This window comes from Toxorhynchites rutilus, chromosome 1 (assembly GCF_029784135.1).
Source record: "Toxorhynchites rutilus septentrionalis strain SRP chromosome 1, ASM2978413v1, whole genome shotgun sequence".
Lineage (NCBI taxonomy): Eukaryota > Metazoa > Arthropoda > Insecta > Diptera > Culicidae > Toxorhynchites > Toxorhynchites rutilus.
This window is the reverse complement of record NC_073744.1, coordinates 145,749,094-145,776,421: the sequence shown is the minus strand read 5'-3', so window position 1 is coordinate 145,776,421 and position 27,328 is coordinate 145,749,094. Positions and strand designations below refer to the sequence as shown.

The 27,328-nt window shown below is 37.0% G+C and overlaps 1 protein-coding gene across 1 annotated transcript in view; it reads right to left on the bottom strand.

The window, feature by feature from the left end:
* Window positions 1-25,207, bottom strand: part of LOC129777185 (uncharacterized) — a 144,894-nt gene extending 119,687 nt beyond the window's left edge. Inside the window, exon 1 of the mRNA XM_055783313.1 lies at window positions 24,175-25,207. The gene's annotated coding sequence lies outside the window, so the exon portion shown is untranslated. The remainder of the gene's footprint in view (window positions 1-24,174) is intronic.
* Between the last annotated feature and the right edge of the window lie 2,121 nt (window positions 25,208-27,328).

Genomic DNA, 27,328 nt, shown 5'->3' with positions numbered 1-27,328 from the left:
ATATTATTTGCAAATCTATGAGTTTTGTACAACAAGTTCAATTTTTACTGCGTATATCGAGTTCCGAGTTCCGTTGCAAATACGCACAATTTGCGGCATGTTTTGATTTTCTGTGTCCTGAAGCGCTTCGGATGACTGGGGAAGTTTATGGTGACTCTGCACAGACAACAGACAACAGGCTACAAGCAAAAATTGATTCGTTTAAAGCGAAAATCGTTCAGTTCATACAGCCAGACACAAGATTTTTTAACGATTTTTTGAACTTCACGCCCGCCCTGAGTACTCAGTATTCATCAATGAAAATGTGAGAGTGCTGCTCGGTCAAACATTCATATTTTTTCATATGACTGAACCTCTTTCCTGAAATGTCTATTCTGAAGGTAACGCACATGAACTAGGATCCATCAATTTATTCCAATCGGCCTTTAAATCGGTCAGGATAAAGACATCCAATAACACAAAGAATGTTGGATTTTTTGAAGTATTAAAAATTAAGTGCGGGCTGAATTCAGCTTTTGCTCTCGATGGCAAAACTGTTTTTTTTTCGAGAACTCTAAAGGATTTCTGAACATTGAAACGAACAAAAAATTTTTCTATGAGTGTACGGGCCGTATCTCTGGAGATCTATTTCTTGCAATGATGTTGTTCTTCATTGATGTCTGGTAATTTTTGTAATACGCTTCTTTTGAGTTGTTTAGAAAGTTCATGCTGCTAATGCTGATTAATTAAAAGAAAAGATTAATCCTTGATGCACATGAATTAGTAGATTCGCTATAGATGTCGAAAATCACCATTCATGAGAAACGACACATCACGAAAAACATGCTTGCAACATGACATACTAACCCATATTAACACACATTACGGAACCCGATCGTATTTGACATCGCAATCCGAACGAAATAAACTTTTGCATTCTGCATTTCAAGGTTGCAACATTTGCACAATCCGATAGGATTGACTCGATCAGATTAAGGGGGATAGAGACACAAATTTTGGAAGTTTCTTCGAGCTCCGAAAAAGTAAAACAAAGAATATTTTGACCATCCATTATATCACTATTTGTTTATCTATATAAAATTGTGCCATGACGTACACGATTCCAGCCCTTCTGGCTATTTGAAACAAACAAACCAACTTCACTGAATCAGTAAAAATGCCACTATCGCATGAACCTCGGGCAAGTCAAAAACGTGTTTTTGACAAAATGGCGGAAATTTGAAGAAAAAAATGCTGTTTAAAACATTTTTTTTAAGTTTCTTAATTTTTTTAAAATAGTAAAGTTACAAAATTATGATTTTTAAAGGTTCATGCGATAGAGAGATGCATACAGATTGTATTCATATAAACATATATCGGATAAGTAGAACTTGAGATATCGTGTAAGCCAGTTTGGAAAAACATGTTTCGAGAAAAACGCGTTTAAGTTAATTGTTATGGCCGTTCTAGATAAGATATCGCATCACTAAAATGGCTATAACTTGGTAAATAATAAGATTTTCGAAAAGTCTCTTCTATGGTATATTCTTAAATGTCTGAATTAGAGAAATATGAAGAAAAAATTTTTTTTTGCTTTCTTTAAGAGGGTATTTTAAATACCCTCTTAAAGAACGGAACATTGCGCTAATTTCAAATCCGATCGGATTCCGGAATAAAGGTTTATTTTACCGAAAAACACTTGAAGGGACTTATCTCAATCTGCGATTCGTTTCATAAACGCGACGAAAATACATATTTGTAGCGAATTGTACAGGGCAAATCATTCACAAGAATGTTGAGTTAAAAAAAAATTATAGGAGGTTGTGTCCAAGATACGACCGAATTGTTGACGTGGAACTACGCTGTTATTCTATATAAGTCGCTTATTCATACCTTCGGATATTATTCTATAATGCTGTGAAATTTTAGAAACAACTGCTTAGTAGAATAATCTCTGAATTGGTTTTTTCATTGTAGAATTTGTTGACGATAATTGATTGATGATTCATTCTTGCCCTCGCAAAACAATACACTAGCTGATCGTAAGTCGCAATTTATTTCATGTCAATGCAATGAAAGTTTACCTCGAACGATTTTCTTTTTTTTGGCCTTTTCCGCAATTGACATAGACTCGGCTAGACTCGATTATATACATGTTGCACCAGCACCATTATTCCACATCTCATAACTACATCAATATATCTTTGGCACCGCATGGAAACAACAACAATGACAACACTTGCAAGTATCAAATATCATGCTACATGTTATTTAGTATTGCCTTAAGGAATCGCACCTCTAGGACTCATTCGTACAACGTAAACCAAGCGCCAAACAAGCGTTCGCCATAGCATGCATACAGAGCCATACATTGGTGGCTCGAAACTACTAGGAATATAAAACACTTCTCATCATTTTGCGCTATTCTCAAAAGAAACGCTTCTGTTAATATTACTGGCCTCGAAAAAAAGTTGTATTTCTTTCTCATGCTCGAGAGAAGCGCAGCTATCACCCTTAGTGGAGGAAGTTTTGGAAGTTAATATTACTGGCCTCGAAAAAAAGTTGTATTTCTTTCTCATGCTCGAGAGAAGCGCAGCTATCACCCTTAATGGAGGAAGTTTTGCTACTGGCAAGCGAACCCAAATAAATTTATAACTTATTATAACTTATTGAATAACATGGTTTTCCCAAATAATTTTTTGGTGCACAACCTTAAAACCTGCTTTACCATAGCGTCAGTTCAATGCATTGATTCAATGTCAAAGGCATCAACGAAGTTTTTATGATGACGGAAAACAAACAATGTTAACTGCATGGAAAAAGGCTGAATATTTGCCTCAACAGAGATTCATTACAAATACCCTAGTGCAAATATTTCCCTCCCGCTATCTCCCCTCCTTGTCACCACGTTCGGATCGACATGTTCACCCGCAACAGTGCAATACATTAATACGCACGCACGCACGTACAAACACAAAAATACCCATATATCGATGATTTGAAGCAATTAAATATGCACACACTTATCTCTGTTTTGCACACTTTTCAACAGAAGCCCTTTTTTTAATATTGCCGGTCTAGATCAGCTTAGCTGTCATCCTTTGTGGAGTGAGTTTTGCTACCGTCATGCGAAACCAAATCACAGACAAAATTCCAGAACATTTATTTTCTTGGTGAGCTGACGATAGCCTAGCTCGATGATTCCCCACACAATTGTGTAGCTCAGAACCTTAATGCAATGGCGTCAGTTTGATGCAATTATTGCATTTAAAATGTAAATCGCCAAAATCCGTTCGCGGCAAAAATAGTTATTAACGTTAACTTTATTTCATAAAAACGTGACCTGTTTTCTGATTTGGCACCCTTAATGAAAGACGTAGTTCTACGTCAAAATCTTAGCAAGTGAATGGAACCCCGAGGCAGGTTTTCGCTTGAAGAAAGTTATCTGGTAGGATTGGAAGAAAATCTGTATCATGATCTTCTACCAAGCAATTAGTTTCGATGAATGCCAACAAGTACTGCTAGCAGCTGAACGTATGAAAATCAACGATCCAGAACGCTTCTAAAGGGTGTGTCACATCAAATTGCATCACGGAAAAATCGCTGTAGAAATTTAATTTTTAGGAATTATATCTTCAGCTTTCGCTTATAATCAGATAAGAGTGTATAGATCACGTTGGCCATGCTTCACTGTAAATTTTTCGTAAATTTGGAAAAATGTCGTCGAACGAAAAAGAGCGTCGTGAATTAATCCTGTGCACTCATTTCGAGAATCCGGAGTTGTCACATTGGGACATCGGTAAGATGCTGGGAATCGTCTAATCCACGGTCAGCAGAGTACTAAAACGATACTTCGAGAACCTAACCATCGACCGGAAGGTGAAGAACGGCAAAAATGGATGCTCCGTCAGTGAAAAAGATCACAAGCGCGTACTTAAGCAGTTTAGACGTGATCCGAGAAGTTCGGTCCGAGATGTCGCCAATAAGCTGAATTTGTCAAGTTCATTCGTCCAGCGGACCAAGCAGCGGGAGGGCCTGCGTACCTACAAGGTTCAGAAGGCTCCTAACCGCGACAAAAGGCAAACCATGGTGGGGAAGACGCGAGCCCGGAAGCTGTACACCGAAATGCTGACGAAGACGCATTGCCTGGTAATGGACGACGAAACCTACGTCAAAGCGGACTTTCGTCAGCTGCCGGGCCTGTTGTTCTTCTCCGCAGAGGACAAATTCAGCGTTCCGGAAGAGATTCGCAAGCAGAAACTATCCAAGTTTGCCAAAAAGTACATGGTGTGGCAAGCGATCTGCTCTTGCGGAAAGCGGAGCGCCCCCTTCGTGATGACCGACACGGTAAACGGGCAGGTTTACCTTAAGGAGTGCCTACAGAAGCGCTTACTACCACTATTGAAGCAGCACGAGGGCCCGACCATCTTCTGGCCGGATCTCGCTTCGTGCCATTATTCAAAGGACGTGTTGGAGTGGTACGAAGCCAACGGGGTCACCTTCGTGCCAAAGGAAATGAACCCGCCCAACGCGCCGGAGCTTCACCCAATAGAGAAATATTGGGCGATTATGAAGCAGGCCCTCAGGAAGAACCCAAAAGTTGTCAAATCGGAGGCGGACTTCAAGAGAAAATGGGTTTCTGTTAAAAAAAACTACAACCTGACGTTGTACAGAACCTTATGGACGGGGCCAGTTTTAATAAAAATACGCAAGAATAAGCTCACAATCGATATTTTAAAATGGATATGGAGATTTTTTTTCCAAAATATATATTTTATTAAGGCACATATGGCGTTAGCCTGACGGGGCCGGTAGTTCAATATTATGACAATTTTTGTCTTGGATATGGATATGGCGATAACGTCAATCGAATTCGGAAGAAAATAATGAGCTCCCCGACAATGTTGAAAAAAATCGAAGATTTCAAGACAAATCGTTCACTTCACGCACTATGTCCAGCAAACCAAAATTGTAAATAAAATTGTTTAATTATAATTATTTCATCATTGAAAAAATATATATATTTAAATAAATAAGTCAATGTTTTCAAAAATTATAAACACCACTTTTTATGCGTCTTTTTTTACTTTAACACAACTTTTGTGACGTTATCTACGTTTATTAGTATTTTTTTAAATATACCCAAACTCAACCGGATTTTTGGCATATGCTCACAAAATTTGCCCCGTACTCAAACGGTTAAACTATATGAAAAATAGCGGATGGGAGATTCTGGTTCACCATAAGGCGGGAGAACCAGAATCTCCCAGACATTGTCACTACCGTTTCGATCGATGAAGAGCGCTTTGAGTGGAATACGGGTATCAAAAATTGGCTGGATTCATTTTTTTTCATGCAAAAACTGAATTATTTATCTTGCACACCCAATATATAAACCTTCTTCTTGAATGGCGTTAACGTTCCCTGTGGAACTTTTGCCGTCTCAACGCATGCATTAACTAGCGCCATTTATTAATACTTAGTTGAGATTTCTTAAGCCAAATAACACGCCTTGAATGTATTCCGAGGGGCAAGCTCTAGAATACGCGTGACCACAGTGCAAGTCGAAGGAAATTTTTGAAAAAAAAAATCATTTTTTTCCTTCATATTTCTGTAGTTTAGGCATTCAACGATATACCCTAGCAAGGATTTATCGAAAATCCTATTATTTACCGAGTTGGAGTCATTTTAGTGATGTATCTAACCTGGTACGGCCATAACAATGAACTTCAAGTGCGTTTTTCTCGAACCTATTTTTTTCAAACTGGCGTACACGATATCTCAAGTTCTACTGAACCGATTCATGTCAAATTTATATGGATACAATCTACAGGCATCTCTCTATCGCATGAACCTCTAAAAAATAATATTTTTAAATTTCACTATTTTAAAAAAATCGGGAAACGTAAGAAAAAAACGCTTTAAACTGCATTTAGTTTTTCAAAAAAAAAGATGTTTTTGACTTGTTCGAGATTCATGCGATAGCGGCATCTTTACTGATTCAGAATCTGTTCGATTTTTTTTTATTTCAGATAACCAGAAGGGCTGAAATCGTGTACGCCATGGCACAACTTTTTTTCTAAACCTCTCACTTCATCAGCTCTTAACTATTTTAGTTATGAATATCTTTTCTCCTTTCAGTTCTTGTTTCATTATTAAAAAAAGATAGATCAGTGGTTTTGAACCTTTTTTGCGCCATTCCCCCTTTACGAAAATTAATCCCAGTGCTTTCCCCCATATCAGTATTTCGGAAGAATGTCTGTAGCATGTTAGCAAAATAATAAAAGAATACAAACGGTTTTCAAGCAACAAATTTGATTTTATATTTGTATCTGATTACAAAAAAGATATATGAAATCTGTCAAGTCAGTATGGCACCTACTGCTGCTCTAGAGAACGTCGTAAAAGAGCACACCTTATGTCATCTTCGATATCCACTCTGTTACGGCGTTGTTCCCATCAGCAGCAGTGTAGGAAATCCATATTCACATAAATACTACGTAAAAGACAACAACACTTGTAACGCTTATTCCGTATATCAGGATAAGAATCGATCATTTGAAAATGGATGAGGTTGTTCTGAAATCGATCCGAAACTTTCGTCTCTGCCAGTCGGAAGGGTTTTCAAACCATGTCCAGATCTTGTTCTTAGATATAAGGAAAATATGTTTCAAGTTTAACATGTTCTAAAAAGTCTTGACAAATGCTGTACAATTTCCTTTTCTATGGTCCTCTATACTGTTTCGTCGTCTGTTCCATCATCATTCACTGACGAAAATCTTTTGAACATTGCGAAGTTGTTCAATTAAACATAACATTTCAGATTTGGAAAAGTTTGCCGAGGATCGCAAATTTTAGCGTATTCAATAAAGTAACTGTGGCAATTTCTGCTAATCATTGCCACCATCAAACCGAAGTAAGTGTGCAATATTTCCTTGCACAATTCCCCCTTTTTAATGATAAAATTCCCCACTAGGGGGGAATTCCCCACCGGATGAAAATCACTGAGATAGATGAACAAATAATGGTGTAATGGATAGTAAAAATATTCTTTGTTTTATGTTTACGAAGCTCGAAAAAACATCAGAATTTCGTGTTCCTACACTAGAATACCCCTTTAAACACTCAATACAAAGCAAAGCAAAATAAACTAACCATTAAGTTTCGCTCTGATTATCCCCGAAAATTGAACAATAAATCTATCACTTTGGAATTCTGCAAAAAAAGAATTGTGAATAAATCATATGCCAGGTTTCGAAAATATTGAACGTGTTATTCAAAATCGTGTAAAATTCGCATATCTATACGGCACACTTTTCGACTGATGTGTGCACCCAGGTTTTTTACGCTGTTTTTACCGTGGTTTTTACGAAGTTGTTCTACGCGAATTTTCCAATTAACGCGTTTTTCGCGTTTTTACGTATCCCCCGCGTAATAAAACCTGGGTGTACTTTTTAAATGCTATCTCTAATGCTCCCTCTCTACGTTATGAGCCAAAGTTCTTCCAAAGCATAAGTTAGAGGCCACATATGGCAGTAGACTGTACAATTTTTATTTCTATTGAGAGACGAAAACAATAAATAAATTAATAAATAAAAATGTGAAAATATAGTGAATTCAACAATTCATTGGATGGCTTGTTCTATCAATTAGTGACCAAAATGATGCATATAATATATTGGTTCTAAAATACCGGTATTCAATTAACACTCCCATTAATTTTATTTTGACACTCTTGCCATGAAACTATCGGGAGGAAGAGTACCCATTTGTGAAAAGATCCCACCTGAACACATGTTTCTTTCATTTGAAGCAACTTCTATGAAGGGTAATACAGCTAATCCAAGCGGAATGAATGTGTGATCGTCTCAACTAAATGGCTCACTTGCGTTACTATACGAGATTTTTACTGTCGATTTAAGGCATTCAGCAATTGCTTACAACCCATGTCATCATCATAAACAGCCACGTTACGACCTCTCGATAGAAGAAGTGTTCCTCGTCGTTTGTATCAAATGCATACTTCCCGATTTTATTCCGATCGTAACTTTCTTCTCGCTATTGCATCACTTATTGCTAATAGCGCGTTCGATAGGGAAATTGTGCGTTGCCATAGAGATAGCAAGGAGACACAGTTTTCATTCTTCAACGATTCGCAGAATATTTAGAGAAACTTGTAAGATTTTTTTTCTATAAAAAGATCTGTTCCCTTTTTAAATTCCTGACTCTTTAATACTGAATTCAGTAAGGTTTAGTTCCACTCCGATTGTGCCGACTGTAAGCTCAAAAGCCTGCGTCAGCATAAATTACCATAACCTAGTCAGCAACTGATGCCCCATTTCCACGTAGTTTCCACACGGTCACTAATGAGACTCATTTGGGAAAACCCATCAAAGTGAAAGTCCCAATGTCAACAGTAAATTCGCTGCTAAATACCCAAAATCTTTATGTTATCGCCCATCCCCATTCGGTCGGAACGGAACGAGAGTCACAAAGTCATAACATCCAGATTTGCGAGACCGATTTGCTGAATGGCAAACCCGGGCCAGGAATGTGAGTCACCAGCAAGAAAAAAAAATACCAACAACAAGAAAAGATCATACATAAGCATATATCCGCTTCGCCGGAACGAAAAGGTTCCCAGCCCAGGTTCTTCTCCGTCTCGTCAACGATTGCTGGCTCTTCTCTGTTTTACGGAGCCGAAACCAACATAGCTCTTTGTGAGCTTCCAGTTAGCAGCGACAGGAAGAAGATAGACAGAGATGTATAGAGAGAAAGTATACATAATAAATGAAGGAAAGCGGGTTCCGCCGTTAGCTACGAGTGTGGCGCAAGCAAACAACATAAACGGACGATTTATTGCGCTTCTTGGAATTCTGCCCAGGATCCCCCATTCCCCTCGTCCACCCGCCAGCCACGCGCTCAAACAGTGTTCGTCTCGAGCTTCCGACGCTCAACCCCAATGACTTCCGTTGTCGGCAGCAAGAATTTTGTACATTTCCATGTATATTTTTGCTCTGTCTAATTTTCGGGACTAGAACAGGGGCGGCCTGAGCACTAGGAGGAGTAGAGCTGCGCAAAGTTTGCGCCCAGTATCACCGGCACATGGAAAATTTATTTCTTTTCAGAATGAATAATCCCAAGCAGCTGACTCCGCCGCGTCCATCCGAGCCTTTATTTAACCCGACCTTGGTTCAGCGCGAGCACGCGAGCACAGTCCTTACCCCCACCCCGTGCTATGTTTATTTCGAGGTCGGATAAACAAACATAATCGTAATGGTGAAATTCCTATGAAAGGTTTTACGAACTTCGGTTTCTTCTCCAATGACACTAACGCTCCAGAGGAGCTGGGTTTCTCAACGTAATTAATTCTTTTCCTATTCTTCTTTTTTAGATTGCACCAACGTCGATGGTCTAAACTGTCTCAATGGAGTATTACTGTCGTAATGTTATAACTAGTACATTTAGATTCCTGTACCAAACATTACGCCTTAACTCAGAAAATCGAAAAAATGTCGAGTTTCTCCGATGCATACCAAGCAATGCATCCACGCGATCCAACGGCCCTTTTCAGGACAACTAAAACTTTTTACTAAAAAGTTAATTGACAAATTTCATGCCAACTCGTCTTAGAAGTCGGCAGAACCATCTCAGATAGCAGTGCAACGTTGTTGGTGTAAACATATTGGTCATTCGAGCGTCTTTGCATACTACTTTTTGAAAAGGACCAAAGTGTTTTTCTAATTTTTCTTAACAAAAAAGTATAACTCATAAACTATAAAACCTACAAAATTCGATCAAAAAATTTAATGTAGGAAAATGTTTAAATGTTTGTGCAAAAATGCCATATTTTTTTTAAAGGAAATGACACTTAAAAAACATTATTTTGAAAATTGAAAGTATTTTTTCTCAAAAACGTATTTTTTTTAATTCTCAGAAAAATTATACAATTTCCAACAAGCCATCCTACATCGGAAGATGGACACTTTTACAGGGAAAAAGTTTTTCTAACAACCACTTTTTCATGTTTTCTTTGAAAAAATACTACTAATCCTAATTTTATCGGAGACGTCGACATTCTTTCTTTTATTGAGTCTTGAATACACTCTGTCCAACTTCTATAGGACCAGGTGATGATTTTGCTGCTTTGTGTAATTGTAAATAAACAACGCTTCAATGTATATTCTAATGTATTTGTATTGGTAACTATCATACACATATGATTATCTATCATATAACATATGATTTTCATATGTGTGTGTATAAGCGTTGAGCGTAAACAAATGTTTTTGTATTTTCAAGTGTCAAGTTTGTTTAAGTTCAGTTACGTTTTCCGTTGTTTTTAGTTAGCTTGATTAATCACTTAATCATCTATAAATAAATCTGGAAAATGCCGAAAGGAAAAGAGCTCACGGATAGAGAAAAAGGACAAATCGATGCATTTCACCAACAAAATGTTGGAATTAGAGAAATTGCTCGTCGGATTGGACGATCCCATCAAGTAGTTCTCAATTATTTGACGAATCCTCAAGGATACGGTAAAAAGAAGAGTGCTCCGTAACGTAAATCGACGCTCCCTGACCGGGATAATCGGGAAATAGTTAGAACAGTTTCGAATACTTAAAAATCGCATATGCAAATAAAGCAATCCTTGAATCTAAATGTTTCACGGGAGACAATTCGTCAAGTTTTGGTGAAAAGTCCTTACATAAAGAGGCCTAAAAAGGTTAAATCTCCTAATCTTACATCATCTTACATCGAAAGACGTCTGAGTTTTGCCAAAAAAAAGTTCATTTTGGATGGTCCTGATGGTTTCAACGGGTACTGGCGTGATTTACGGAAGGAGGAACAGTATTTTTCAACCAAGAATTTTGGTGCAGGCTCGTGCTTGGCTTGGGCGGGATTATGTGCAACCGGAAGGCTCAGGATAGCTTTCACATCATTCAAGGATTACATACATGTTCTGAGATCCTCTGAGTATCGTCACAAAAAATACACATTCCAGCAAAATAATGCTACTTTTCGTACCAGCAAGGAAACTAAACAATGAATTAAGGACAAAAAACTTAATTTTTTGGACTGACTGGCTCGCTCTCCAGTCTTGAATCCTGTTGAAAATCTTAGGAGGATCCTTGTACGCAGAATCTACACTGAAGGAAAGCGGTACACCACGATTGAAGAGCTCATGGTCGCAGTTTCGGAAAAATGGGAATCGAGAAATCGACATATCTGTTCAGAAAAAATTGATAAATAGTATGCCAACACGAATTTTCCAGGGTTTTAGTCCAAAACGGCAAGGTTGCCAATTATTGACATCTAAATCAGGCAATAGTTTTGAATTTTTCATTGATAATACATATGAATTTTGAAATGGTCTTATAGAAACTTGACAGCTGAATTTATCATATGTAAGCACAATAAATAAACAAACAATTATTTTGGACGAAATTGACGTTAAATATACTTTATTCTAAGCATTCAACAATGTATGAATGTATCTTGTTGAAATGCTAACTGCTTGTGTTGCAACCAAAAACCAATCAGGGTGGTCTTATAGAAGTTGAACAGAGTGTATATGGTTTTTTTGTATGTTGACTTGTTGGTACACCCAAAGTTAATTTTTGGCACAAGTTATGGCATCCCGATTTATTACATTAAATGAGCTGAAAAATAACAGAAAATATTCTACTCCCCAGTACATGTATATCATTTGTATAATAAATATGCTAGAGTCAATATGAGCGAGCGAAACAGGAGACACATTTAAATGGAAGCATATGAAAGCTTTTCGTATAGTTTGCCAAATACACGGCCCAGACTGAGAAAGATATATTCTCGTTCATTTTCTTCTTTATCCTCTTAGAAAATACTCTCCAACTTCATGTTGTGATGAGGTGTAATATTATCACGCTTCTTTGTAACAGCACTGGCAGCTATATGGATAGCGTGGTCGTGTGAAATAGCTTTGCATTCCAGCCGACCTTGGTTCGATCCCCATTGGACTTTTTTTGGCGCAATCCCAAATGAAATGAGAAAAGAAAACAGAAAAAGGTGTCTGCTCGCATACATATAAACCATTTTTAGGCTTTTAAAACAGCTCATTATTTGCGCCTTTGACTCTCCAGCACACTAAATTGCATCAAATCATAATACCTTTTATCAAATTATGCTTTGATTTTTACGACCAATCGGTTACATATTACTAACATAGCTGTGAGGCAAACATTGTCGAAATATTGAACTCCCGGCCCCGCCAGGCTGACGCCATGTGAGCCTTAATAAAAATATATATTTTGGTTAAAAAAAAAAAAATAATTTTGTTTCATTCATATTTGTTTTTTTTTTTAATTTGTATGATATTTTCGATTGAAAACAAAAATCAATTCCTACATTTCAATCAACAACCAATATTTGGAGATCTTATAGTTTTTGAGTAAAAATTTCTCGATAAAAATGATTGAAAAATGCTCAACATTTCAAAATAAATCTCACTCAAAAACTATAAGAACTACTAACATTGGTTAAAGAATGTTATGTAGGAAATTATCTATGTTTTAATTTTTTTTAAATGAACCATTTTTTTAAATTTCATTGAAATAAAAATATTAAACATAAAAAACATAAAGAAAAAAAACATCGACCTTTCTCAAAAAGTATTCTAATTATTTTTTGAATATTTCAAGTGTGCAAAGTTGCTTAACACCCACAACGTTTCTTTGTAATCTGTGAGATGGCTGTTAATGTCGAGTTGGCATGGAATTCGTCAATTCTCAAAGTTAGTTTCATTTCAAAACAATTTCCAAAATAATAAACAAACGAATTTAATAGAATGAATTCATTCAAGTTCAAAAAAACTAGACAAATTTTCACTTTAGATGCAATCAAGTGCATCTAAATAAGTATTCTTATCTTAATCTTAATCTTAATCTTATTATTTTTGCCTATCCACCATATTTTCTCAAATTCACAATCCATGCCTGTATCATACTCCTTAAATATGCATGGTTGACGTAAGCGCCAAAGTCACCGAATCCACTTTTCTACTAATTCACATTCTTTACCATGTGGCGTGCATGATAAATACATATAAACATGGTATGCTTGCTTCTTTGTTTTTAAGAGGCTTTAAACTTTTTCCGTTCATTCGTCTCTATATATGGTATGTTTGTTCTGAAAAAATTCTTGAAAAAATCATTTTGACGTAACAGCCGTTTTAACGCAATAATATCGTCGCTCCTAACAGATTCAATTCGTTCGAAAAAGGTCAGAGTTAACGATATTTTCAGTCAGATGTATTGTTTTTTTTTTGTATAATAAAAAGTCATGAAGTATTTTAGAATCGATTTCGGCAGGATCCGGGGACATGGCTGAAATAAGTTCCGAAACCATATTCAAGAGAAACCTTAAAATTCATAATATAGATGTTAAATTTTGTAATGTTCCGCTAGCTCATTGACAGTGACTTCAAGTGTTTATATATTCACTGAGATTACCCGTACATATTCCAGATTGCTTGTTCCGGTGAAAGTGGACTTTTTCGCTCTGAACTAAACTTAATGTATCAGACAAACTAATTATTATGAATTTTAACTGTGATTATCGTATTTAGATGACTTATCAAGTTCGACCTGCTATCTGCACTTATCCCAAACCAGGTAGATAGGCTTACTACTTATATTTCCAAATAATCCCTTCTTAAAGCCATCTTATTCGTAGCAAAGTTTTGCTTACGAATAAGATTCATAAGAAAATATAAGAAAGGCACTCATCCTACATATGCTTCTTCATATCATGTATATATTTCAAAATTTGCTTGACATGACTAAGTTGGTAAATAACTATTCAAAGAGCCTTTACGAGCTCCTTTATTTCCCGGTAGATTGATCCAGTGCCTACATATTCCCTCCGGCAAATCTTTCCGTGATATTTCAATGCCTTGCTAACTTCCTTCAACAGATTTTTGACGTGGGACTACGTCTAACCGGAGCATATGGGGGGTTAAATGAAAACCTAAACACATAACATGCAGGAAAAAATGAAAGATTCCGAATGCTTATAACTCCAACATTTCTTACTGGATCGGAAAGATGTGCGCATCAATTGATAGGGAATATTACTACGCTTCTATCGCAATTAATAAAATGTTATTTTTCATTACATAAACAATTAAAAAACTGTAAAATGTTAAGCGTTATCTAAACGCCCTAACTGCCTCGTTTTGATTGGCCCGATTCACGGTTTCCCTAACACAGCCATCAAAACCATGCAGCCTTGGGGAAATCGACATTGCAAATACATGAAAGTATGGGGGCTTTTGTTCTCGCCGAAATGTGTTCCCTAACACAGACTTCAAAACCAAGCACCGTTGGAGTAATCGACATTGCAAGTACATGAAAGTCGGGGGTATTTTTGTTCCGACTGAAATGTGTTTCCCTAACACAGATTTCAAATCCATGGAGCGTAGGGAAATTGACATTGCGGGCCTGATTCTGGAATACACTTCGAATACACTTCACGGTGGAAACGGAATGAAACTTATCCGCGATGACAACGGTACGGTGTCGACATCTGGATACGAGATTAGTTTCCCACTAAACTTATAATTATAATATCAAATTATCTTCATGGAGGCGATCTGGCGTAGTGGTTACATCCATGCCTCTCACGCTGAAGGTCACGAGTTCAATTCTCACTCCCGACATTCTTCCAAAAATGGAAGTAAAAGTGACGAACCAGTCAAATGAGTTGAAAATCACTATAATACAGATAAAAAAAAAAAAAAAAAAAAAAAAAAATTATCTTGAGATGATATTTTTATATGAGACTAGCTAACCCGGCAAACTTCGTCCCGCCCATTTACTTGATTAATTCTCGAGTAATGCAGAAATTTGTGTTTCATTTGTATGGCAGCCCCCCCTTTGAGTGGGGGAAGGACTGTCTAACCATCATAGAAACATTTATTGCACCCTAAAACTTTCACATGCCAACTTTGGTTTCGTTTGCTTGGTTAATTTCCGAGTAATGCAGAAATTTGTGTTTCATTTGTATGGCAGCCCCCCTTAGAGAGGGGGGAGGGGTCTCAAAATATCACGAAAACCTTCCCCGGCCCCAAAAACCCCTACATACCAATTTTCATGTCGATCGGTTCAGTAGTTTCCGAGTCTATAAGAATCAGACAGACAGACAGACATCACTCCATTTTTATATATATAGATTATTATATCACATGAAGAAAACATAGTTTGAATATACATTGAATACCAGTTTGATACGAAGAAGTTAATTTTCATTAATGATTTTTTGTTTGAAAAGTGCTCATTCTGCCTGAAAACTCATTATTATCTTCGACACTTCACTAACTCGTAAAACGTAGTTCAATGGCATGCCGTTTATTTCGTTTCCACCGTGAAGTATATTCGAGAATCAGGCCCTGCAAATACATGCAGGTCGGGGGTATTTTTGTTCCGACTGAAGTGTCTTTCCCCAACACAGACTTCAAAACCAAAGTGTCTGAGGAAATCGGCTTTGCGAATAAATGCAAAGTGCGAGTATTTTAGTACTCGCTGGCCTTTGTGCTAACTAGAATATTTTTCCTTAACACGATCTCCTAAACATAGGAACCTGGGAAAATCGTGCAGACTAGACTAGAGGCGAATGAACTTAAATCCTCTATAGTATAAAAAGTAGAAGTTGAATGTTCATGCAAGCCGGGGGTACTTCGGGTACGAACACAACGCTTTGGCTCGGTTATTCATGATTGCATTGAAGGATATGCCTTCATATCTTCTGCTCACTGAATTTCTACGCATACCATTTGATGATTAGGCAAAATACTGATAACCATTTGCTGCGATAACGCCTATTGATTAAACAATATGCGTTCGACGTGCATGTCAAAATCGAATGTGAGTGCCTGAAGTTCATCAAATCAAGCAAATTCGCGATTCAAGAAGTCGTACACTTGAGAGATGCAAACTTCAGAAGGAAACCTAAAATAAAATAATCGTTTGATAATTTTTCCGTTCTCATATTTTGTCCTGGGCATCATACTAAAAGTAACAGGACTGTCAATAAATTTATCTGTAACTAAGAACATAATCTATCACAATGCATGAATCGACCTTACATTACATTATACTAACTTTTTACTCACAAAGCAAATATATTGAATGCATTTGAATTCGGAAATTGTTTCATACAATCAAAAATGTATTCAATACAAACAAATGATTGCTAAGCCAAGTTAGTCCCACGTCAATCTTGCGGTTATATCATAGATATAACCCACCCATTTTTTTCTTAACCAAGCAAGTATTTTAAAACCTCAATGTAGTCATGGGGATAATTCGTTTCAAAGGCGGCTGTTGGGAATATAATTTGTTTTATATTAGTCGTATTTGACATACTTTTAAAGTAATTCAAATCTGATTTTTGAATTGAACTCAACACTCGCAGAAATTTGAATATTACATTTCACAAACCTGTGGTTCAATGGTGCTTTCAGTGTTTTTAACACGCCCAACAAAGCCTTAAAAGCTATGATCCTCTCCACGAGGAACACGCTTCATAATTCGTTCTGCTGACGAGTAGAATGAATCAGCCGACAAATGAGTGAGTTCCGCTTCCAAACGTTTCAAAGTAATTCGATGGATCTCGATTACTGAAAAATTGGTAAGCACAATAGCAAGACCATCAAACTCCAATTCTTGTTCTGTCCTGCGCAATCGTCGAGCCACACAATGACGTTCTTGGAATCAAGATTTTTTATAAAACATGCAAAAAAAAATATGATATGAAAAGCATCATAATCTGATGTATTCAGGTAAAAAGCACAGCAAGCCTCCTGTGGTACACTACTTCAATCTTCTTGCTGATACTCGTACAAATTATTCTTTGAGCTGATTTGATTTTCCTGCCCACGCCGTCGTTTAACAGGACCAAGTTTACTATACTGTCAAATGAACAAGTTTCGTTCCGTTACGGAAAATCCACAAAATCAATAATTAATTTCGGATCTTTACTCACTTCCAATTTTGTCGTAGCAAATTGCTTTGCATCGAAAATTCTTCTAAATCTTTTCTTGACGGTTGCGTTTTTCCGCTATTCGACTAGAAGTACCAGTTGGCTTCGAACCAGAACCAGGCATCGGACATCGATTATCGAACCAGATCGACAGGTTGGCAAGCGTCTTGACACACGGTTGGCAGGTCCATTTCACTCTCAGGTTCTGTTTCGGAATTAGTATAACTACTGCAGGAAATTCAGAAAACCATTCATTCCAAATTCGTTTCTTTCCAGCAATCACTGGGACTTTCAACAGTCGGAGAAAATCATAGTTTTGATCATAACAGAGGAGTGAGGTAAGAACAGCAATATACTAGTCTACGTCAAGTTTGCGAATATACGTTCAACCAACACATTGCTCGCATAAACCGACGTAATACATTTTTCAACTGAATTCAATTAGTAAAAGCACATAAAACCCTCCGGCAAACTTTTTACAGTTAATATTTATTTAATGGACAGATTATTTTATGTAAACTGTACACCGTCATGATTATTCAGCTAAAAACAAGCGTTTTCCCAACACTGGGAGTTTTGGTGGTTACGTCAAACGTTCATATTCGGACAGCATACTGGTTCTTTAATTCCCATATAAAGCAAAACTACACATCGTTTTAAACATATTTCCCAATTAATATTGACTAGTAATTGGACAGATAAACTTCACTCAGTTGCAACATCCACCGCCAACTGTTTTGTGCTGAACTAATTTAGCAACTGCAATAACCGCTCCTAATGGCACATATAAAGTTGTAAGGTCCAATCGTCGGAAAGTTACCCTATCCCAGGCACTAATCAAACTGTCTAATGTGAAAGTTTCACCAAACTCGTTAAAGGTAGAGTGACTATCCCGTGACTATCTATCCGCTCGCTCACAACTTCCAACCCCGAGAACTGTCCCTCGGTTTTTGTGGTGGGTAGCGCATCAACCCTTTAACCGTTTGGATGTTGAGAGTTGAGCCAATTTGAATCCCCACTTCACATTCATCGTTCGTTTGACTTTTATCACTGGGAGTAAGCAGTTGTACTGTCGCTTGCGACAGTGGAACAAACTTTCCGAGGAGAAAGAGAACATTATAAAAATTAATTCAGAGCCGTGGGTTCGACCGATTGTAACTTGTCTGTGGGCATATTCAACTTCAAATAAGATCAGACGAGTTGTTCTATGTATAATTGGTGGTTGTGTTTCATCGGTCAAAACGTACCCGTGGAAGAATATTTCCAGCGTCATTCATAATCCCACACCGATACTATCTGATACCGTGCCACATTGTGTGGGCGCTCGGTGGGCGTTATCTCAACAACCAATGGACCTGCAGCTGACATGCTGACAAGTTTTCTCCGGTTTCGCCGCACTAATGAATGAATTCGAAGTAAAGAAATTGAGAGGGAAAACTTTATGAGACAAAACAAATCAAAACTTTGACGCTTGATATTTGGGAGCCGCTTTAACAACGTTGGAATCGAAGAAAGAAAAAACGTTCATGTTTAATGATCCGTAAATGAATTAAATGGCCACCGCTGTGTAATAATGTATCCGTTCTGTATCTTCACAACATACTCAAAAGGTCATAAAATTTACTCACCTCTCTAGCGGGCATTTCCGTAGGGGGAAAGCCCATCGACTTTTCATAAACCCTAACCCAGGGTGATCACTTCTCATTTTGCTGTGGCCAAAAATTTGAACAGTTATCGGGATCTAATCAGTATGATATCGAATTCAGAAACTTTCAGCTGTTGAAAACTGATATAAGGTACAAAAATTCTGTTGGGGCTTCTTGTATTCGCTGGTTTTTGTGGAGACTTATGCTGTATTTGCAGAAAAGTTGTGTCAAACGTCTCACAAACTGTATTGAGCATCTCTAGCCACTACCTTTTCCTTCTTCCTGAGGGCATTTGGATTCTACGTAGGAAAAAAAAGTTTTTTCGATGCTATCCATCGACTGATGATTCGACATTATTATGTTTTTGCTCTGTGGCTGTTTGTTTCTTCTTAGTTTGAACAGTTCCTCTTTTTAATCAGTTATCCAGTTTGTCCGCGTGTCGCATCAATTCAAATAGATATTAATAGGATGAAGCCAAGCTCTGCTCTTGAATGCCTAAACTTCAGAAATATGATTTTGTTTAATTTTTTCGAAATTTTCCAACCAGAATACTGCATTAATCGTTTTCTTGATTGGTTTCACAGTGCAGTAAAATGAATCAAGAAACTTTTATGTTAACTACGAGTCCCCACGGTAAGGATGAAGTCTGAAGTTAGAGGTTAAGTGGAAATACCCTTTGAATTATTGCAAAAATACACACTAATAAAATAAGTAAATAAACTTTTGAAGTTAAACGGTTTCTTTGTGATTAAATATAACAATAATACAGATAATGTACTAAAAGCTAGAAAATAATTAGGCATATAGCAGTTGGCAGTTATCATACCCCTTCCTTCATTTATCAAGGACATTGATGAGACTAAAATGAAATCGCGGGGCATATGATGAAACCGTTAAATGCGGATAATGGAAATCCAACGTGCTCCACGATTTTATTTTAGTGTCTTCAATGTCCTTGATTATTGAAGGAAGAGGTATGATAACTACTAAGGGCTACTTGCCTAATTATTTTATGGCTTTTAGTACATTATCTGTATTATTGTTATATTCAATCACAAAGAAACCGATTTAATTAAAAAGTTTTTTTTACTTATTTTATTTCCTAGTTTTTACTACATTATTTGTATCATTAGCATATTCCTCTATAATAAAACCCATCAACTTTTTTAAATTTCTTATCTAATTTTACTCGGAATATTTTTACAATGTACTGTATTCTATCAATCAAATAATTAAATTGAATACCTACATTGAGGGGATTGCAAAAATGCGCGGTACATACCCCACAGACACTCAAATATACATACAAACAGGTTAAGCTCAATGAAACCTTTCTAAAAAGTAACTGGTTATTTGAGGACTGCGACCATCTTGAATTTGGATTTTTCATGATCTACTACGTTCTAATATAACTTTCATTTGATACCCATATTGAAAAAAAAACATTGACCGTTCGTTCCACCGTTTTGTAGTGGTGGTCATTTTGGATTTGAATTTTTTTATAAATCACTATGGTCTACTAGTCAAGCCCTTTCATTTGATACCCATATTGATATGATTTTGAAAAAAAAAAATATATGGCGCCATTTTGTGGTGGCGGCCATTTTGGATTTGAATTTTTCATAAATAGCCGTGTTCTACTATCCAAGCCCTTTCATTTGATACTCATATTGATGAGTTTTTTGAAAAAAAAATATATATTGCACCATTTTGTGACGGCAGCCATCCTGTATTCACATTTTTCATAAATAACTGTGTTTGGAAAAATCCATTTTGATGAGGTTTTGAGAAAATATGTAATCGACCATTTTGTAGCGGCCGCCATCTTGGATTTTCAAGATCATGAAATACGCAGTTTTATAGTGACTGCAGAGATAAAGGTGTGTTGCAAATTTCAAATCAATCGATCAACGGGAAGGGGGTCAAATTTCTATTACTGTAGGACAGCGTCACAGACATGTTACAAACATACCAGCATGTTACACACAATGTTACAGGGCAAGCAAAATTAAACCGTTTAAAAACGTAGATAACGTCTTCCGGGAATATATTGAAAAACTGAAAGTTGCCATTTTCAAGGCTCATCGCTCAGTTATTTTTAAGGAACTTACGAAGTTTGTAAAGATATCTGATACGAACATGCAATAAATAATCTGATGTAATCCTACGGTGGTGTCTCTAACACAACCTTTCAACTTTTTGGTATTCTGATCATTTTTCACGGAAATCTTGATCACTTATAACGTTCAGTTTTAAATAATCTGCGAGATTCAAGAATTTCATTATAGATGACAACCTTCTTATCCCACCAAACACAGAACATTGTTTTCCGTGCAGAACAATTTGAACGTGGCATCGACCATGGTTCGTTTTGACTAACCTACGATCAACGACGCTCAAGATTTTCAACATAAATTCATTTTTAGATATTGACAAACAAATAAAATACAGATACACGCAAACGAAAATGAATACCGACAACAATTTCATACTTTGTTTGGTCTGTTTCGGGAACAAAACCCGTCTGAAAAGTAAAAACCGAACTTATCAAATAATACAACTGTCTTGTTTCGAATGGGAGAGCATAGTAGTCACGCTTACCACTACACCACCGTCGCCGGAAACTGATTACTCTTGATGCCCAACCATACAACATATCACCTCACCGTTTTCATTTGTTTCTGTGAGTACGTTTACACTACATCGCTCTGAAAATGACGATTGAGATTTGTTTTTCGAATGGAGCGTTAAAAAAAAGCAGCAATATATATAAATGGGAACAACTAAAAATTCACGAAGAAATCTTCAATGAGGTGTGTACTGCAATAATTCAACATGACAAAAGGCTTCGAAAAATACAAGATCCTAATTGAAGATACAATCAATCAAATCATTGAAGCCATCGGATGGTGACGTCAAATTCGAAGAAGAAGCATCCCCTTCAATGGAAGAAGGACCCGGGCTTGACAATTTCGAAACTAAAAGAAGAAAATGACTGTTTTGCTTCTTCCTTTCTCTTCGGCCAATTTCAATTTTGATTGTGTATATTCACTACGCATACTTAAATATAGATTCTTCAATTCCGTTTTCGATCTACTGTCGTTTCCTTTGATTTTGAAAGCAGACGTTTTCACTTGACGATTGAAACTGCCCTGTCCATTATCATTTGAATAGGCTGTATGCCTCTTACATCTTCACTGGTGAAAGGACGATCACTGCTTTCAATTGAAAGTTTGATTCGATTTCATTTATCAACCGTCTTTCAAAAAAAATTATAGGAGGTTGTGTTCAAGACACGACCGCATTGTTGGCGTAGAACTACCCTGTAGTTTAATTCAAGTCGCTTGTTTATAAAAGCGGATATTATTTTATAATGCTACAAAAATTTTGAAATAACCATTCTACCAGTTTGGTCGCCCTGAAATGTTTTTTTTTTATTATTTTAGAATCATTTGACGATAATTGTTTGATGATTCATTCTTGTGCTCGCAGAACAATTCATGCTCGAGAAAAGCGCAGCTGTCATCCTTAGTGGGGAAAGTATTGCTACTGGCAAGCGAAACCAAATCACTGACAAAATAGAACATTTATTTTATTGGTGAGCTAACGATAGCCTAGCTTGATGATTCCCCACACAATTATGTAGCTCAGAACTTTAATGCAATGGTGTCAGTATGATGTAATGATTGCAATACACGAGACATCAGTGAGTGAGTAATTTGGTCGCGTCCACTGCTCAATCCGAAACGAAGACAAGACGCAAACAAGGAAGAATAAGCGATATTCATTGCTTTGAATACAGAACGATACTGAAAGTTTGCCTTCCTTCCTTGCTTGAGACTTTAAACTTATTCAGTTCATTCGTCTCTAACTTTCAAAAAGGCCCTTGGATAACTTTACTTTATCCATAATATTACTCCTCCTCCCTCAGGCATTCGATCCCTCGCCGTCCAGCTCGCCCAGCAACGATGTTGTTCAGTCGATTTCCTCACGAAGAATGAACGTTTGCCTCAGCGAGATCCACTGTTTATACTCTAGGCAAATATTCCCCTTCGTTCTTCTTCTTTTCCTTTATTCACGGAGACTTTATAACTTACGATAATCCATTCGTTGCTCGTCGATAAGTTGCTCGTTATTGACAGCTCTGTTCGGGAAAGCACACAAATGGACAGAACAAATGTATGAGGAAATGGGAATGCTTCCAATTTTCATCAATTTAAACCATATACAGACTATGGGATTGTAATGTGTAGCATATCAAACAAATCTTAGGGAATTTCCGAACCATTTGGTATGTAAATTGCCAAAATCCATTCGCGGCAAAAATAGTTATTAACGTTAACTTTATTTCATAAAAACGTGACCTGTTTTCTGGTTTGGCACCCTCAATGAAAGACGTAGTTCTACGTCAAAAGTGCAATTAAAAGAGGTATGCATCTTAGTCCTACAACCTGCGCTTATCCGATTACGTCTGCTGGCATACTGCATATGCTTTCACATCGTCAATTTTCATCAGTTTCAGTGAATACGGTTCGAGCTCCAACGAAATTTTCATTCGAAATAAGACACTTTCATTCGACATCAGAACCTTTCATTTTCATTTGACGATTTGATGATCTCGCTTCATTATGAAAAATGTTGAGTAACGATTGAAGTGAAATTGTAAGGCCCTGGAAAGGCCCCTTTTTTAAATTGTTATGGATGGCGATGAACAATACTTTTAAAGAAATGTTATTATAGATTAGACACTAAAGTTCAGGAAAAACCAAACTTTTTTCAAGTTCCTCTAATATGTTGTAATAATTCGTTTCATAATAATTTGTTTTTATATTTTCACGTAAGAACTTATTAAAAGAGCGTTAAATATTATCGACATTTCTTGCACAAGAATTATAAATCACAGTGGAAAAGTTCTGCCTGACTTGTTCACCTTCAATAATAAAAATTAAAAAAAAAGATTTATATGGTTTCATTTAATCTTCGTGACTCGCTACAATCCTCAAAACGTTGAATGCGACAGTGACGAATTCGACTCAGCAATTTTTATATCTATTTCCTCTAATAGTTAGTGAAACTATCCCATAAATTACAGTGCCCTGTCAATACCGATCCACCCAACCGAGGGACATAAAGTTTTACGGCTGCTCATAGCAAACGATCGAAACAATAAAGACAATACCCATAAACCCTGTTGCCGAGCGATTTCGTTCCGCAGTTCGAATGTTAGTGAACAACTTAACCAATAAAATATACTATCCAAAGTTTTTTTCCGTATCTGTTTTAGGCCGTTAGCACAGAAGGAATCTCTTCTAAATAGCGCTATTTTACAATAGCTTTTTCTCGAGGACTCCCAAATGTACAATCCACGTGTCAGACACACTGCTTCGTGTGCCATCGCCGCGCTCCGAGGCTGGCAAGCCAAGCCATACGAGGAAAACTTTGCTCCGTTAACTCCCACACCCGTGTGAATAATCCATCGGAAATACATGTATTTTTGAGTTTCGCTCTCCCGCGCTGAAGCACTTACTTCTTCCGGCGCACTGTTGCGGCGTTTCCTCTTCCCGGGCAACCTTAGTCCCAAGCGCCGCTGAGCTCGAGTTTCGACGATCTTTTCAATTTCGCCAGAGCCTGATTCCATGCCCCGGGAACTTCCCGTCTTCATCAATCACGCGAACCGAAAGGGAAGAAAAAGTTTCTCCTCTTCAGTTCACCACTGCTGTTGATTCTCCAACGGAACAATCACAAATCCCAAATTAGCAACACTCGGGTAAACTTTTCAATTTATGCTCCACGCTACACGTTTCTGATTTTTTTTCATCCTCTTTCGGGTGAACTTTTTTTTCACTCACTTTCACAAAGTGTGTATCAGATTACGGGGTAACATTGATTGGCTTCCTTTTGCACTGGAATTTTCCTCATATCTAGTGTGCCATCAGGCATGAACTTTCACACTTCCAAATGAATTGACCCTGGCTGGGCAACCCACACCCATCCCAGCGCAGCAGGACGGGAAGGTCACGTCTCGACCGGCCTCGCTCCAGTTTCAATTCCAACCATCCACGCACCCACGTAGCAAGCACAAGACGTTGGGAAATCGATCACTGCCTGCAATCCACCACTCGAGAGGTTATATCACTTCGAAGAAAACCATTCACACTCCCTCCGTTTCCATATTTGCCCAGCGAAAGCTCACTCGAGAGGAGCCGGTGTCAACAGTAATATCTTGCACACAGCTGCTTCGGAGTATTCACGCCAAATTGACTAGGCTGTCAGTATCATACCCCATGAGAGACGGGCACAATAGAAATGCTGCGATGACTATCCCACCCACTGCTATTGTCAAAAACACTACCCAATCATACGTCAGAAAGCTATACTAGCGCCACATTCCACCACATTCCATGTACCCGCCAACCAACGAAACACACCTCTGGACGGCCGTGGCCGTGGCTAGAATGGTCGAGACCGCCGAGCCTTTTTTTTTGTATCCTCAATATTGGTGCTGAAAAACGCTCTCAATCGCAGCACACGAGCGGAAAAACCGACCGCTTCCGGAACGCTTCGACGAACGACTGAAGAGCACTAATGATGATGGCATATACATGAATCTCGTATCGGCGGACGAAACTTCGCGCGACTTGCATACAATTTCCCTGGCGCATGCGTATGCCGGCTGTCGAGAAAATTTGGCGCGAAGTTACATTCTGGTACCGCAACCGCGTTTCACACGAGCAAAAGCGATCTGGATTTACCTTCGCGAAAAATGAAAGTAAGTCTGCCATAAAGCCGCAGGAAAAACTGCAAAATCGCACTGTTTATAAAGCAGAATGGGCCACGAAGATTCGGCACTTTCGTGACCAAACTGGACCAAAATGCACAGCGCGACACGTGGAAACAACGGAGTGCGATTCCTCGCCAGATGACGAGTCGAGCAGATTCGTCTCGATTTTCAATTTGAATGAAAGTGCTGGCACATGCTGTCGGTATAGAAGACTCAGTATTTTCCACTACGGGAAAGACTATTCTGTAGTTTTCATTGACATTTCTAAACCATACGAGCACAGCAGTGGAACTCCATACAATTCACTGGCTAAAAAGTGTCCACATTTTCATCACTTGTTTACGTGAAGAATATAATTTTTTCAGGCACACTTGATTTGCGAGTGTAGGATATTTAGCTGTCTTGACGCAAGGTCTTTAATGAAGAATGAGAAGATTGGAAGGTTTATATAAACATGTTTATAATTACATAAGTTTATTCAAATATTAATATTGCTCTTGTTTAACTATTCAGTGCAATTTTATCAAAATTTGAAAGAGAAATTAAAAAAGGATTTTTTTTTCAATATTTTTCTGAGATGGTTATTAAAAATCCATGATTACCTTTGCTTTATTATTTACCCCCCATTATTTGTTAATTTTTCCTGCTTTTCGTTCTTTGACCTACCATTTTGACAATTCAATTTGAGAGGTTTAAAATTGCGACAAGATAAAAATTTGGTGTGAAAGAGCGAATTGTGGAAAATTAAGTCGCAAATTCTCTAAGCTTTATAATTAAAGTTTTTCTGTAGTATTTAATTTTTGAGTTTGTTTGAATGACAGATTGAAGTTGATTCATAGAAGAGTAAGATTTCATTTGATATGACGATTTTTGAAATCAACTCAATGGTTGTAAAGTTATGATTATTATTATGGCCGCACTAAAAGACATGAAAAACAACAAGAAAAACGCGACCTTTGAAATTTGTGAATTATTGCAGTTTTACTTCAGCCATTCCATGCCAACTGATATAGTGGTTTTCAGATTTTTGTGAAAATTGGTAACTTGTTTTCGTTATGGTAAAACATTGAAGCTGTATTTTTTTTGGGTGATTCGATTTTTTCCTAAACGACTTTTTCCTAAAAACGACATTTATCAAAAACTCATAACTTTAGAACCACTAAGCCGATTCAGATGATCGATACATCAAATTGAAGTCAATTAGCTAGTCTTTTTTAGAATAAAAAAATATAAAACTTGCAAGAAATTTGAATTTTGTTTTCGTAATTCTTGATTGTATCCGTTTTTATAGTGTGCATGGTTTCGGGTCCAACGGCGTTATATTTTTCTATATTTTTTTCTTGAAAACTGAGTATTTTTTACACATTTACATTTTTACTCAAAGTTAGATATGCTCTTTTTTTTCTTTTTTGAGTTATAATTTTTTAAAGTTAACCGATAGTTCGGAATATTAATTTCTTCCCCTTTTTCCTATTCTCAAAATTACACAACATTTGAAATGCTAGAGAGATTCAGATGATCGATATATCAAATTAAAACCTAGAATTTTTTGGAAAAATATTGCACTTGCGAAAAAAAATAATTTTATTTTCGTGATTAATAATTGTATCTATTTTTTATAAATAAAAAAAATATTTTTTGCAAGTGTGAAATTATTGACTTAAATTAACTATGTCGATTATCTGAATCGGTTCAAAAGTTATTAATTTTTGAAAAACGTCATTTTTGGAAAAAAGGAGAAAAATGATTTTTTGAACCATCGGTTAAATTTGAAAAATCATAATTTAAAAACGAAAAAGAACACATTTTTGGATATGTTATCTAAAATATCCTCAACTGTCGAGAAAAAATATAAAAAAAACTAGCTGACCCGGAAAACTCCGTTCCGCCCAAAATTTGT